A 15,163-nucleotide genomic window follows, 5' to 3' on the forward strand; every position below is an offset into this window, starting at 1 on the left:
ACTGAAATTAAATGAATTGATAACTCAACACATCATCTTTCGTACCTTTAGAGTAGGGCTTTGTACTGAGGCCTATAGCAGACAGAATGGTATAGAGGTGGGAGAGGTCCCAGGCCACTGATATTCATGCAGTAGACAGAAATTTATAGAATTTTAGAACTGGAAAGAATATCTTAGGTATTACCTAGTCTAAGACCTCCACTTTTTGTAGAGAAAAAGTTCTTTCTAGAAGAATACTTTGGACACAGAACACTTTAAGGAAAACTTGAAGAAAAATTAAATGTGAGAATTATTGTGAGTAGCAAGACATTTTAAAAACTTAAAAATATAGTTCTACAAAAGTAGACACATTATTCCAATACAAAGGCAGTTAAACACAATATATAGAATAGTAAGGCAAATATCAAGGAATACAATACTGCCCACCCCACCCCCCAAGACCACAGCCATACACATATAGCCAACAGTAAGAATGGAAGTATATGTTGCCCAAGTAACTTATGGTCCCAGGGCTTCACCCCAACTGACAAATTTCTGTTTCAAAACTAGTTCTCTTTTTTTTTTCCTCTTTTTCACAGAGCTGCTGATGTCAATTGCTAGTCTGCAGACTTCATTACTGGGTTGCTTTCTCCATTTTGCATCTGTATGCTGGTTCCCCAATGAGCTACTACTGCCATCTACTGATTCGTTACCAAACTGTAGCAGCTATTGATCTCTTGTGAATGCAGCCCATAGCTCCTGATGGCTAGTTTAGTACTTTTGTGAGTAATACTGACAGCCTCATCCAGTCAGCAGAAGAGGTGATAACTCTTAGCTCAGGTCTGTCTTTTAAATTGTTTTGCTGCCACTTTATCAGCAACTTTCTCCACTCACCTGATAGGTGAATTAGTAACTAAATTCCTTTTAACCATCCCAAACTCAGTTTCCCAAGGGACTTGGAAGTTAAGGACAGCAGTAGACTTGAAATAACTTTCAAATTTCTCAAAACACCTTGCTTAGATCTCTGTTTTACATTGATAACGTTCTCCTTTGTAACCCTATCAATAGGCCCTTCCCTTTAAACTTATAATGAAAACATGCAGATTATGTTCTAGCTTCAGTTAAGAAGACTAGATTAGGTGGAATAGATCTGTCAATTTTTGCTTTTAATCATGACATTTTAATTACTGTTCTTCCTATATTTGTTTCCTGCATTGTGATTATCCCTTTATGGACCATTTCTCTTCCAGGCATAACAAACAAAATTATAAAAACAAGCAAGGCAGTTTACTTCTCCTACATGTTCTCCAAATCAGTTATTTCAAATTTGGTTGGCTAACCTTTCATTCACATTGGCAACTTTCTTCTAAATCTCAGTCATTAAAAACATCTTCCTGCATTTCCATATTTCCTGTGTGAATTTTTTTTACCATTATAAAAACTTAGATTTTAATGGTGAATTGCTTCCATAGAATAAGTCTTCCTCTTGTTTATGCCTCTATACATAAGAACTACCTTAAGGTAGTTAAAGAAGGTAGCAAAAGAAAGAGACAGAGAAATATAAAGATGGAGGTGAAGAGAGTGGAAGTGAAAGAGAGAAAAGACATTAGCTTGATTGATCATCACTTATATAGAAGCCTTTAAAAATAAAAACTGGAAATCACACATGATTTCCAATCACATAGAAATGTGTATATGTTCCTTTCGCACAGGAATATGTTTATGATCCTATACACAATAAGTTTATAATAAATATTTCACAGAAAGAAGAATTGGAAGGAACTGTCATCACAATTGACCAACGATCTCCTCTATGACTGAGAAGTGATCATCTGCTTTTGTCTTAAAGATTTCCAAGAAAGGACAATCCATTTTTTATTAGTCCATAGTTCAATTCCATAGCTTTCACTTTTAGGTGACTTCCCTTTACATCAAAATGGCTACTCTTCAATTTTCATCCATTGCTCCTAGTTCTGACTTCTGAGGATAAATTAAATAAAACTAATATCCTTTCCAGATGACATAATTTCAAACACTTAAAAATAATCATCTGTGACTCTTTTTAAACAATGAGTTGATTCAGGCTAATTCCAGTGATCTTGTGATGGAGAGAGCCATCTGCATCCAGAAAAAGGACTGAAGAGACTAAATGTGTATCACAACATAGTATTTTCACCTTTTTGGTGTTGTTTGCTTGGCTTTTTTTGTTTTGTTTTGTTTTGTTTTGTTTTCTTTCTCATTTCCTTTCCTTTTTGATGTGATTGTTCTTGTGCAGCATGATAAATATGAAAATATTTATAGAAGATTTGCACATGTTTAACATATATTCTCATATATATTATTTGCTGTCTAAGGGAGGGGATGGAGAAGGGAGGGAGAAAAAAATGAAACACAAGATTTTGCAAGGGTGAATGTTGAAAACTATGCATTTGTTTTCAAAATAAAAAAGCTAAAAACAAACAAACAAACAAACAAAGACAGCCATCATGTCTTTAGAGGCATCTAGGCAGCAGAGTGGATAAGAGTACTGACCCTGGAATCACAAAACCTGAATTCAAATTTTTCAAATTACGTAACCCTGGGCAAATCACTTAATCTCCATCTGCCTCAATTTCCACTTCTACAAAGTGAGGTTATCTACTTTGGAGCAGCTAGTTGGTGTGGTGGATAGAGCACCAGCCCCGGAAGTCAGGAGGACCTAAATTCAAATCTGGCCTCAGACACTTAACATTTCCTATTTGTGAGGCCCTGGGCAAGTCACTTAATCCCAATTGCCTCAGCAAAATAATAATAATAATAATAATACCTATTTCAAGATAATATTTCTATAGTGTTTTGCAAATCCTAAAGTATAGCATAAATACTGATGGTGATGGTGATGATGATCATGATGATGATTTCTAATCTAAGTCTTCTCTGCTTCAGACTAAATTACAAAGTTCCTTCAAATAATTCTTGTAAATCATAGTTTCCAATCCTTTTATCACCAACATTCTCTTATAAATGCTCTTGTTAGTAGGCTTCCTAAAATGTAGTGCTCAGAACTGAACTCTAGTCTGGCCTTGGATGAGCACAGCAAATCTGCCACATCTTTTGCTTGAATACTCTGCCTCTCTTCATGTAACTAAGGATAACATTAGCTGTTTTGGCTTCCATGTCATGTGGTAAAGTCATATTAATTAAGCTAACTCCACTAGAACCCCCTCAGATCTATTTTATATAAACTGTTGTATAGCCATGTCCACGTGAATTTTATTTGTTTGACCCATGTACAGAACTTTATATTTCTTCCTGTTGAAGTTTCAAGATCCAAAGTCAGGTATCACAGCCTCCATGAAAACTTCCTCCATTCCTCATAGTTGAAAAAGGTCTCTTTTTCATTTCTTTTCTAGGATACTTTGTATTAATCAACCCTATGATCTTATTATATTGTATCCAGTATTATATTTGTGAACTTCTTTTGCCTTTCAAACTACAAGTACCTTTATGATAGGAACATATTTTTTCATCTTTGTATTCCCAACATTAAATATATTGCCTTGTGCATAGCAAGTATTAATTCCTTGAATTGAATTATAGAAAGAATGTCAGATTTAAGGTCAGAAGACCTGGTTTGGAGTTCCAAAGCCATTACTTAGTAGATCTGTAAACTTGGGCAAAAAATTTAATTTCTTTGCTCCGGATCTGTTAGATATATAGGTCATGTAAAAATTATCCCAATTAGTGGCATTTTGTTATAAATCAAGAGCTAGAAAGGACTTCAGAGACCTCACTTTATAACTGAAATTGTGACCCAGAAAAATCAAGTAACTTGCTCAAGATAACATTAAAACTAACTACTACTACCTGTAGTGACATCCTTCAACTAGACCTGAGCACTAATTTAGTTCAGTCTTGAAATTTTATCTTCCTTCTTCATTAGGGACATTAAATATCGAAGAGACTTCTTAAACATGTAATACAAATAGTTCACTGATTAGCAGGTTGACCTTATTAGAAGTAGCCCTATTCACAAAGAAGAAGCTTCATGTTAATTACTCTACCTTGCTATTTCCTAAATAAAGAAAAAGAAGTTATGAGGGTGGGAATGGGGAGATAAGATTATTTTAAATGTTTTACCAAATTTATTCAAGTTAAAAGACACTGTCTCATTAATTATCTTATTTTTCCAGACTCTTCAAGAAGGAAATAGCAAGGGTATTCAACTCCTGATTCCCCTGGCTCCAGATCTAATCGATTATTTTCTTCCTTCCACAGACCAAACTTGGATTAATTATTTTTCTATAGCTCTGTCCCACAGGGGAGATAAAGTATACTTTCCTTAAAAGTGGAAAATAAATTGTGAGTCATTTTTAAAATAATATCATAACTTCATGAACCTGGGAACCTCTCAGTGCTTAGGGAACTCTCTGAGATTATTAATTGCCAAGAAGGTGCATACCTTCATTCATAGAGCGGGTTTCCTCACTTGTAAATTCCTCAGACCAGTGAAATCATGGATCTAGTCCTTGTCCTTATTTTTTTAATGTCCAAATACATCTATCTATATCTACACCTACAAGAAATTAAAGGATCCCTGGAGGGGAAAAAACGAGTTAATATCTCTTCCTATCTTCTTTCTAGTATTTCCCTGTAATCTTTGATGCTTATTCATCAATCGCCTTTAAGCACCCCATCCTTACCCTTCCACAAATGAATCAATGGAAAAAAAGTATTTAAGTGGTAAGTGCAAAGAACTTAGAAATTCAAATAAAAAAATTAAAATTAATGTCTGCTCTCATGAAATTCTCCTTCTAATTAGAAGAAATAATCAAATAGGAAGCCAGCAGCAAAGCAGATGGTAATATTCTTCCTTTAACATCATTTCCAGTGATAAAGCAATATTCATTTAACCATTGACAATGCCAAGGATTTTGGTAATGGAAACTTCCTTTTCTAGGTGTTCAGTATCTGTGACATTTAAGGAGGAAAAATCTAACAGGTTCTCTTGGTGATTTTGCATGGCAAGTCTCCAAATCTCAGGTCTATTATTGTCTCCAAGCAGCTCAACCTAGCTCAGCCCAGGACAGAATTCCTCAGAATCCTAGATCTCTTTAAAAACCAATTTTAAGGGGCAGGTAGGTAGGGCAGTGGATAGAGCACCAATCCTGAAGTCAGGAGGACCTGAGTTCAAATATGATCTCAGACACTTAATACTTCCTGGCTGTGTGACTCTGGACAAGTCACTTAACCCCAATTGCCTCAAGGGGGGAAAAGTAGGTAAAAAACTAATTTTAAGTTTTAATAATCCAAATTTTGACCATGTAAAATTTTCAACAACCATTTTTAATCAGCTATCATGTGCAAGATAGCATAGAATAATAGGTAGAGATTTGGCCTTGAAGCCAGTAAGATTTGGGTTTAAGACTCACCTCTGACATTTAATGGTGTCATCCAGGGCAAGTGACAATGTCTTAGCTTTTTCTCTCAGACTTTGATTTACAGAGAAGTTGACAACTTAAGGCATTTTTCTCATTTGTGAGTTTCTTATACCATTGAAATCATGAATCCACTCCTATTAATATGCCTCCCGCAAGGCATTAAGCATAAGTCCTGGAGTTTAAAAAAAAAAAAAAGGTGAAAAATAGAGCATTTCTTCTCTTCACAGAATTTATAGTCTAATAAGGAAGATATCTCTTATCCTGTTCTGTAACTGTCCCCTTCCAACTTTGTTTCACCTAATGCTGTCTTATTTTGTTCTGCTTAAAATGGGTTTAGAGGGAGGAGAAATAGAGGATAGAAAGATTCTGCATTGAGAAAGATCCAATTCACCATGTTCAATGGAGTATGCCTGTGCTAACAAACCTCACAGATTTGTATTGTAAAAAGTCAAAGTAAATAATTGATATAAAAGTGCTGTGCACTATATAATACTATGTAATTTTAAATAAAACGTTAGCAAATAGAGCAAGATAACATAATAAGTTGTAGCATATTAACATAATGTTATTTTATTGTACCATAAGAAACAGTGAAATTTAGTTCCAGAAGAAATTGGAAATATCTCTATAAACTGTTGCAGCCCAAAGTGAGCAGAACTAGAACAATCTACATAATGAAACATCATTCATTATACAGAAAAATAACTTTTAAAGACTTCATAATTCAGATGAGTGTAATAATAAACTACAAATCCACACGAATGAAAGTAAAATGTGCCATTTACCTCTTGAGCTAGGTGATGAATTTGAAGTGATAAAAAAAAGACATTTTCGGGCATAGCTAATGTAAGTATTTATTTTTGCCAAACATATATATTCAAGGGTTGCATTTTTTTCTAATTTGCTCAATTTGATGGGGAAAAAGAAGAAGGTGGTGGTAATGGGGACAAATTAACTTTTAAAAATACTTGTTATTCTCAAAATTAATCTAAAAATTATATAAAGTTATATGAATAATAATTCTCATTAAGTGTATTTTAAGGGTTTGGGGTCACTGGGATGCAAGTTGCTATAGTATTTATACTGGTATCATTTTTAACAATTTGACAGAACTGCAGCACAATCACCCCATATGTTTCAGCATATCAGGCTAACAAACTAATGCGTTCTCATCCTCTCACTACACAGGGAAAAGTGATTTAGGATTTCACTTGTCATATGTCATCATAATGGAAGTTTGAGGCTGTAATAAAGAAAATTATTACAAAATATTGATATCAACATAGCAAAACAATATAAATCGGAATATTACATAAAGAAAAATTGAATTTAGAGCTGGAAAGGATCTTAGAGATTTTAGAGTCCTTCCCTTCCATTTTAAAAATGAAGAAACTAGGATCAGAGATCTTAAATAGTTTGCCCAAATTCAGAGAGCAGATCCGTGACAATTCAGAGACTAAAGCCTATGCTTCCTAACACCACATTAGTACAGCAGACTTCCCATAACCCTGTGCTACTTTACACTATTAAACTAACTTTGAAGAAAAATAAATGCATCATTTCAAGGTAGAAGAGATGCTAGAGGTCATCAACTCTAATCTTATTTTACAGATGAGAAAATTGAAACCCAGAAACATAAAGTGACTTGTCCACTGGACAAGACACTGAGATTTGAACTTTCTGTGACTCCACAATGTAAATCTGTTTTCATTATGCCATAATTCTAAGGGTTCTAAAATATAAAATATAAGCAATCTTTCATTGATAGGTCTACTACACATCCTTCCCCCAAAGTTCCAAAGGATTAAATAATAGAACCACAAGACAGTTTCTAATACTCTGAATATACATTTCAGTGATATATGGATCAATTCTTTTGATCCCACTTTGAATATAGATCATTCACATAAGTCCGCTTCTTCCTATGTATTGTAAGTATGGCATATATATGAACACAGTGAGATAGAGCAACCCAGATTAGAAATCTCCTGATTGTCTTGATTACTGTGATTGATGCTAACCATGCGTACTCAGTCATGGAGTTTAAGTAAACAGGACCACCCTCATTCACTTTTACAGTAGAATTTATGGAGGCCATGTGTCTGGCGCTCAGCAGTATGTGAGATTACGCAAAACAGTGATCATACAGACAGCATTGCAATGTAAGGCATTTTCTAATTTTTCAGACTCCAAAGACCCATTTTTTTACTTGCTGGTTATCTATGCAAGTTTAGGTTGCAAGAGCATAACCAAAATAATTGTATGTACCTTACAAGTACATTTGGTTCTACTGGTGAGATGCTAAACCAAGCACAAGTGAAAAATGAAAAATCCAGTTCACTCTCCAGATGTTTTTCCCACATTATGACAAATATTCAGATACTATTGTTTAGGCCACATCTGCACATTATCCTGAGTTTTTTACTCTTCACCTAATCGTCATGGCCTATAACCAGTTTTATTTTAAGTTTCATATAGTAGGCACTTAGTAAACTTTGGCTGAATGTGAATTTGAATTGAGTATCCCTATCCCAAACCCTTGTTATTTAAAAAAAATTGATTCTGATGACTTTGTTAAGCAGAAAAAGGCCACCACTACTACTTCTTTGAGGAGAAGAACACAATGACTGGAGAATCCTAAATATAACATAACATATCTTTTGTTTAGTTTTGTTGAACTTTTACTTATTCTTTATTTTATATTCCCTGTTACCAAGGATAACTCTCTGGAAGAAATACATTGGGAAATGTAAATAATATAAAACAGAAATACAAATAAAAATTATTTTAAAATATAAATAAACTGAATGCAAATGAAAAATGGAGATGATGGAAGGATAGGGATAAGAGCATAATAATGAGGTTTCCCTTCTACTTATACCTCTCTGGAAGGAATTCTTACGAAAACACAATGTAAAAATCTGAATTTACAAGTATGTAAAGTAAGGAATCGTGACTTTTTTTTTTTATTTACAAACTGTGATTCAGTTTATAAACAATAGAACATGATCTATCTGAAAGCAATAATTGTTGCAGTCTTTTTCTCTGCATCCACTGTGCTTAGAACAGTGTCTTGAAATGAATTACATTAAATCAAACTCCCTTATAATTATATGAATTTATTTAAATGATTTATAAAGCATTAACTATTAAGACAAGACTTTCAGGAGGGCACAAATACTGTTGATGAAAATGTGAACTAATTTGACCATTTTGGAAAATAATAAAGAATCATGAAAAGAAAGTGACTAAATTATTGATACCATCTGATCCCACTAGTGGGCACAGCTTTAGAATATTAACGAAATCAATAGAAATTACAATTACACATGCCCCCAAATATCTATAGCAAAGAGCAGCTAGGGGGCACAGTAGATAGAGCACTAGCTCTGGAGTGAGGAGAACTTGAGTTCAAATATAGCCTCGGACATTTAACATGTACTAATCAACCCTAATACACACACACACACACATACACACACGCACAATATCCAGAGCAATATTTTTTGTGTTAATAAAAAATTGCAAAGTGGGTGCCCATCAACTCAGAAATAGCTAAATAAATTGTGTTATATGAATATAAGAGAATATTATTGTGCCAAAAGAAATGAAAATGTAAGGAATTAGAGAAACATGGAAAGATTTGTGTGAAATGAGGCACGGTAGTGTTAACAAGAATCAGGGAATCCACAGACATAATGGCTACAATAATATAAATCAAAAGAGTCATAATACTTATAACAGAGAAAGGAGCTTTAAACTGAGGAGCCCCAGACAACTTGAAGAAGCTTTCAAAAAATGAGAGTAAGTTGTCAGAATTATAATGAAAGACTTAGGGGAGAAAATTTAGGCTAATATTTGAGATCTATAAAGCACTTTGCGGATGGAACTGCTAGCATTTTATATACCACTTTAAGGTTTGTGAACATATATTATCTCATTTGATTCTCACAGCAATCCTGGGAATAGATCTTACTGTTATTTCCATTTTACAGATGAGAAAACTGAGGCAGAGTTGTGAAGTGTCTTGTCCAGGGTTTCAGCTAGTAAGTGACTGAGGCAAGATTTGAATTCAAGTCTTTCTGACTTCAGACTCGGTACTTGATTCACCTAGTTATCTTAATTATCCATTGATTAAAAACAAAAACATTGAACAGAATGGTAGCTATAGAACATCAGAATACCTATAAATTAGCATAGGCCTCAAAGGCCTATCCAATTGTTTTCAACAGGTTCGGTTTTATTATTGAGAACTGTTTTCATATTTTGGTCTCCAACTTGTATTATTGAAGTAATTTGTTTTTGTTTTTGTTTTCTGTGTTTACACAACCCAAGTATCATGCTATTAAACTTTAATTAAATTGTGCTCAAAATCTGTGGCGTTATTGTGAAGTCTTAATGCTTATACAGAATTGGTCATACTGTAAAACACAAACTTTATTGGTCCATGAGCTTAATGATGTCAATCAACCAATAAACATTAATTAGATACCTACTATGTACCAAGCACTAGTGATACAAAAATTGGCAAAAGATAGTCTTTGCCTTCAAAGAGCTCATGATCCAGTGGGAAGGAAACAAACAAATATTAGGTCCTTTCTTGACATTCCAAGGGCACATAGGACCCCTCCACGTGAAAAAACACAAATAGCTGTAGACCCCACCCCAAATCTTTATTTTTATCATATTTAACACAAAAAAAAACACACTGCACCTATAAAAATTGGAGAGAGAATAATATCTCACATGCATTCTTCTACACTGCCAGTATTGCTGCAGCTACTGCTTCTTCTATGAAAAGTATAATATACAAAGATCGCTGCAAAAGAAAATCACATGTCTGAATGAGGATAGTAGAGAGACAAAGAGGTGTTCTCAAGGAGAGTGCATAGATCTTTAGTGCATTGAAACTTTTAACAAAACTTAATTGTTTATTATAAATTTATATACCTATATTTATAGTAATAAATTACAAAATAGATTAATAATATACAATATTAAACTAAACAAACCAAACCAAAGAACATTGGGCCTGCAATGCTTAGGTAGCTAAAGCAAAGTATTTATTGCAAATGTTCAAGATTGTTTGTTGGATAATGAAAATATAAGGTAAAACAAGTTTTAGGTTTGTGTGCCGAGTTTGCATTCCACTGTGGCCTGGCCTTCATGGTTAAAGTTTAATTCAGCTCAGCAAATATGAACTACAGGGTCTTCTTAGTGGGCTGGATACTAGAGAATACGAATAATAAAAAAATTTTCCCTGTTTTCAAGGGGTTTTATAGCATAATAAATTAGAAAATTTCAGAGTCAGAAAACATTCATTCACTTGCTGCCTCTGACAGCTATGAAAGTAGGGACAAAATAAAGAAAGAAAGGCAACATGGGTAGAGACAGTAGACTTGGAATGCAGAAGTCTTGAATTCAAATTTTGACTCTGGCACTTATTAGCTAGGTGACAACTGTGAAATTATTTCCTATCCCTCAGTCTCAAGTAATCTGTAAGATTTATCTACTAAATTATAAACCAGTTTGTAATCTGGAAGGAATACTTCCACAAAATTTTTGCCTCCTGTTCACAGTCATTTGGGTCTATGACTTCAACTCATTCATTTTGTTTTTTAATAATTTTTTTCCAATTAAATGTAAAAACAATTTTTAACATCCTTTTTTTTTTAATTTTGAGATCCTGATGCTAAGTGAAGTGAGTAGAACCAAGAGAACATTGTAGACAGCTAGAACAACATTATGTGATGATCAATTGTGATGGACTTGGCTCTTTTTAACAATGAGGTGATTCAAGACAATTCCAATACACTTGTAATAGAGAGCTATCTGCATCCAGAAAGAGGATTACAGGGACTGAATGGGGATCATAACATAGTATTTTCACCTTTTTGTTGTTTGCTTGCTTGTTTTTTCTTATTTTTTCCCTTTTTGATCTGATTTTTCTTGTACAGCATGATAAATGTAGAAATATGTTTAGAAATATTTAACCTATACTGGATTACTTGCTGTCTAGGAGAGGGGTAAAGTGGGAGAAAAAAATTGGAACACAAGATTTTGCAAGGGTGAATGTTGAAAATTATCTTTGCATGTATTTTGAAAAATAAAAAACTATTATTATAAAAAATAAATGAAAATAAAATTTTGAGTTTCAAATCTTTTCCTTCCTCCTCTCCCTTTCCACCTCATTAAGAAGGCAATTTTGATACAGGTTATACATGTATACTCAAAACATTTCCATGTTAGTCATGTTGTATAAGAAAATGTAGTCCAAAAACTCTGAGTTTCTTTCTTTTTATCTATAAAAGGGAAATAATGTTTACATAATCTACCTCACAAGGTAGATTCTTCATAAACTTTTCAGCTCTATATAAACACGCACTATTATTATTATATTCCTTCTTCAGTGAGATGTTACCCTGATGAAAAAAAAATTAGCTATCCATGAATATCCCTATGATATGTTGTGCTACCTTGATAGATTTCCAAACATTATTTTTTAAACATAACAGTTTCATTAATAAAAAGCAGCTCATCTTTTAAAGGAAAAACAAAATCTTTATGGAAAGAGCATGTTGTCAAGGTTAGGACCAAATTAATCATTAATGTTATCCACAATGATTTAATCACAGTCTTGGATTTTTTAATTTGGGAGATAATTCGATCTGAATTCTCCCCCATTTTCAATGCAACCATGAGTAAATCATTGAAACTAAGACTCAGTTTCTTCATCCTTAAAATGGGAATTATAATATTTTCTCTGCCTACTGCACAAGGTTGCTGTGAAGAAAATGCTTTGAAATACTTTATTAGAATAGCAATTTATCAAATAAGGAAACCCTTGAGACATGCCAGTAAGTAATTCTGCTACTGCTACTCCCCTACTTACTTAGCAACTATAATTAATAAAGACACAAAAAGAAGAAAGAAAGATGATTGAGGCCAGTTTCAATGATCTTGTAATGAAGAGAGCCATCTATACCCAGAGAGAGGACTGTGGGAACTGAGTGTGGATCAAAACATAGAATTTTCACTCTTTTTGTTGTTGTTTGCTTGCATTTTGTTTACTTTCTCATTTTTTCCCTATTTGATCTGATTTTTCTTGTGCAGGAAAATAATTTTATAAATATGTACACATATATTGGATTTAACATTTACTTAACATATTTAACATATATTGGATTACTTGACATTTAGGGGAAAGAGTAGGGGAAGGAGGGAAAAATTTGGAACACAAGGTTTTGCAAGGGTCATTGTTGAGAAATTATCCATGCATATGTTTTAAAAATAAAAAGCTTCAATAAAAAATAAAAATAAATTTTAAAAAAGACTAACTTAAAAAAGTTAAAGTCTTCCACTGCATCTTAGACCGTGACCAAGTCACTCTGACTTACACCTTACCACTAGACTCAGATAACTCTGGAGGAGAGAGGGAGACTGACAAATTTGCACAGCTCTGCCTCACTTAAATGCAATCCACTCACAAATCAAGACATCACCCCGGTAATATTCTTGGTCTTCTTTAAAAACACAAGATCAATAACAACAATAAAATAAAATTTCACGTGGATAAAAGTTTTAAGACATAGACTTATGTTCTTTCAGTGAACATAAAGTGATACATAAAGTATGTTCATTTATTAAGGCCCAATCCTCAGTGAAACAAAGGAAAACATGATTTTAAAAAACAATCAAAAGATGCAGATGGCAAAAGATGCAGATATCAGGATGCAGTACCTTCCATGACCAAGCTAATGGATAGGTATGGCACTCTGTCCCTCTACATGAATAAAACTCTAGTAGAATTTCTCAGTTATAAACAAAATGTAGCCTAATTATTAGTAAGGGACATAAAAACCCAGATGTTCTAAAATATTTATAGTAGCTCTCTTTGTGGTGGCAAAGAACTGGAAATTTGAGGGATGCCCATTCATTGGGGAATGGCTGAATAAATTGAAGAGTATGATTGTGATGGATTACTATGCTATAAGAAATGATGAGCAGATTGATTTTAGAAAAACATGGAAAGACTTCCATGAAATGGTGAAGAATGAAATGAACAGAACCATAAGAACATTGTGTTCTGTAACAGAAATATTTTTCAAAGAGTAGCTGTGAATTACTCTGAATAATATGAAGATTCAAATTCACTCTCAAGGACTTAGGAAGGAAGATGCTATCCACATCCAGAAAAAAGAACTGAAATGTGGAATTATTATTGTATGGTTTCATACACATATACACACATACCCATATATAAATATATGCATATATGTCTGTGTCAAATATTTGCCTTCTCAAGTACAGAGTTCGGAGGGAGGGAAGGAGATAGCTCATAACTTAAAATGTATCTAGATAGATAGCTAATACACAGACAACCATACTCCACCCTATTGTGACATGAACCTGGAGTTGTTTTCCTGAATTTCTGCCTAGTGCCAGCAGAGGACAGTCTTTCTACAAAAAAAGAAAAAAGCATTACATAGGTAAATGAGGGGTATGGATAGAAGTATTATAATGATGTTCATTGGACCACTTTGAATGAGCAAGTGATGAAATCCAAAGATTACATGGAAGGCATTTCACCTAGAAACAAGGAAAAGCTGCTATAACATAAAATGATTAGATAATGGGGGTTTTAGAATGTTTATTAACTTTTTAAAATCCCAAATTCACTCCCTCCCTACAATTCTTTCCCCCACCCATTGAAAAAGCATGCAATATGATACCCAGTATGCATATGAAAAGTGACTATTTCACTGTTAAGAAATAAATAACAAGCAGGAAAGATTATAAATTGAGGGAGAATAGTCAAGCACCACTACTTGAGAAAAGTCAGTCTTGCCATGTCTAATGGAACTGAAAGGCATTTATAGAAAGAGAGAAAGTTATGATGGCGGTGAGGGGACACATAAGCATGCAGCTGTGCAATTAAAGGTGAGATAAGTTTGCTTAAATAATTTTTACATATGAAGCTGCCATTCAGATAGGTTTTGGGATTTTTTAATGCAACCCAGAATACGAAGCTATAAATTTCTCAGCTGTCCAGATTTAACATGAGTTTTGGCATAGATTTTTTTAAAGTCATATTTTCCTTTGTTTCACTATGAAGCACCATTCACTATTTCTGATGGCATTTACGGCTCAACATTCTTTGTAGCAACTGGCTTCCACGGCTTACACATAATCATCGGATCACTATTCCTAATCATATGCCTCCTTCGACAACTCTTTTACCACTTTACATCCACCCATCATTTTGGCCTTGATGATTGGGCCTTAATAAATGAACATTATGCATTTATTATAATGCATTAGGCAAATTTAACTATTTCTACAAGTCATTTCTCAAAACCAGAATGTCCACCTGTTAATTCACAATCTCTTTTGATATTAGATTGTCATACAAATTTCACATTATGTAAAACAGCCTTCCCAGACCATTCCCCACTAACTCTGATCTGTCCTCCGTTTTGCACTTACAGACCAACTTGTTTTTTGTTTTTTGTTTTTTTTGCTGAGACAATTGGGGTTAAGTGACTTGCCCAGAGTCACCCAGCTAGGAAGTGTTAAGTATCTGAGGCCACACTTGAACTCAGGTCCTCCTGACTTCAGGGCTGGTACTCTATTCACTGTGTCATCTAGCTGCCCCCAACTCTATCTTATTTTTTCTTCATCAACATTATTCTTTGCGCTGTGAAAAACAGAGAAAAAGCCATCTAATTCATCCTTTTCTGAGATCACAGCCTCCAATTCAGTTC

At 33.8% G+C, this 15,163-nt stretch overlaps 1 protein-coding gene across 1 annotated transcript in view; it reads right to left on the bottom strand.

Annotated features, from left to right (window-relative positions):
- Window positions 1-15,163, bottom strand: part of ATP8B4 (ATPase phospholipid transporting 8B4 (putative)) — a 355,835-nt gene that overhangs the window by 323,949 nt on the left and 16,723 nt on the right. The window contains exon 2 of the mRNA XM_023499838.2: window positions 5,391-5,571. The gene's annotated coding sequence lies outside the window, so the exon portion shown is untranslated. The remainder of the gene's footprint in view (window positions 1-5,390; window positions 5,572-15,163) is intronic.

This window comes from Sarcophilus harrisii, chromosome 2, assembly GCF_902635505.1.
Source record: "Sarcophilus harrisii chromosome 2, mSarHar1.11, whole genome shotgun sequence".
NCBI lineage: Eukaryota > Metazoa > Chordata > Mammalia > Dasyuromorphia > Dasyuridae > Sarcophilus > Sarcophilus harrisii.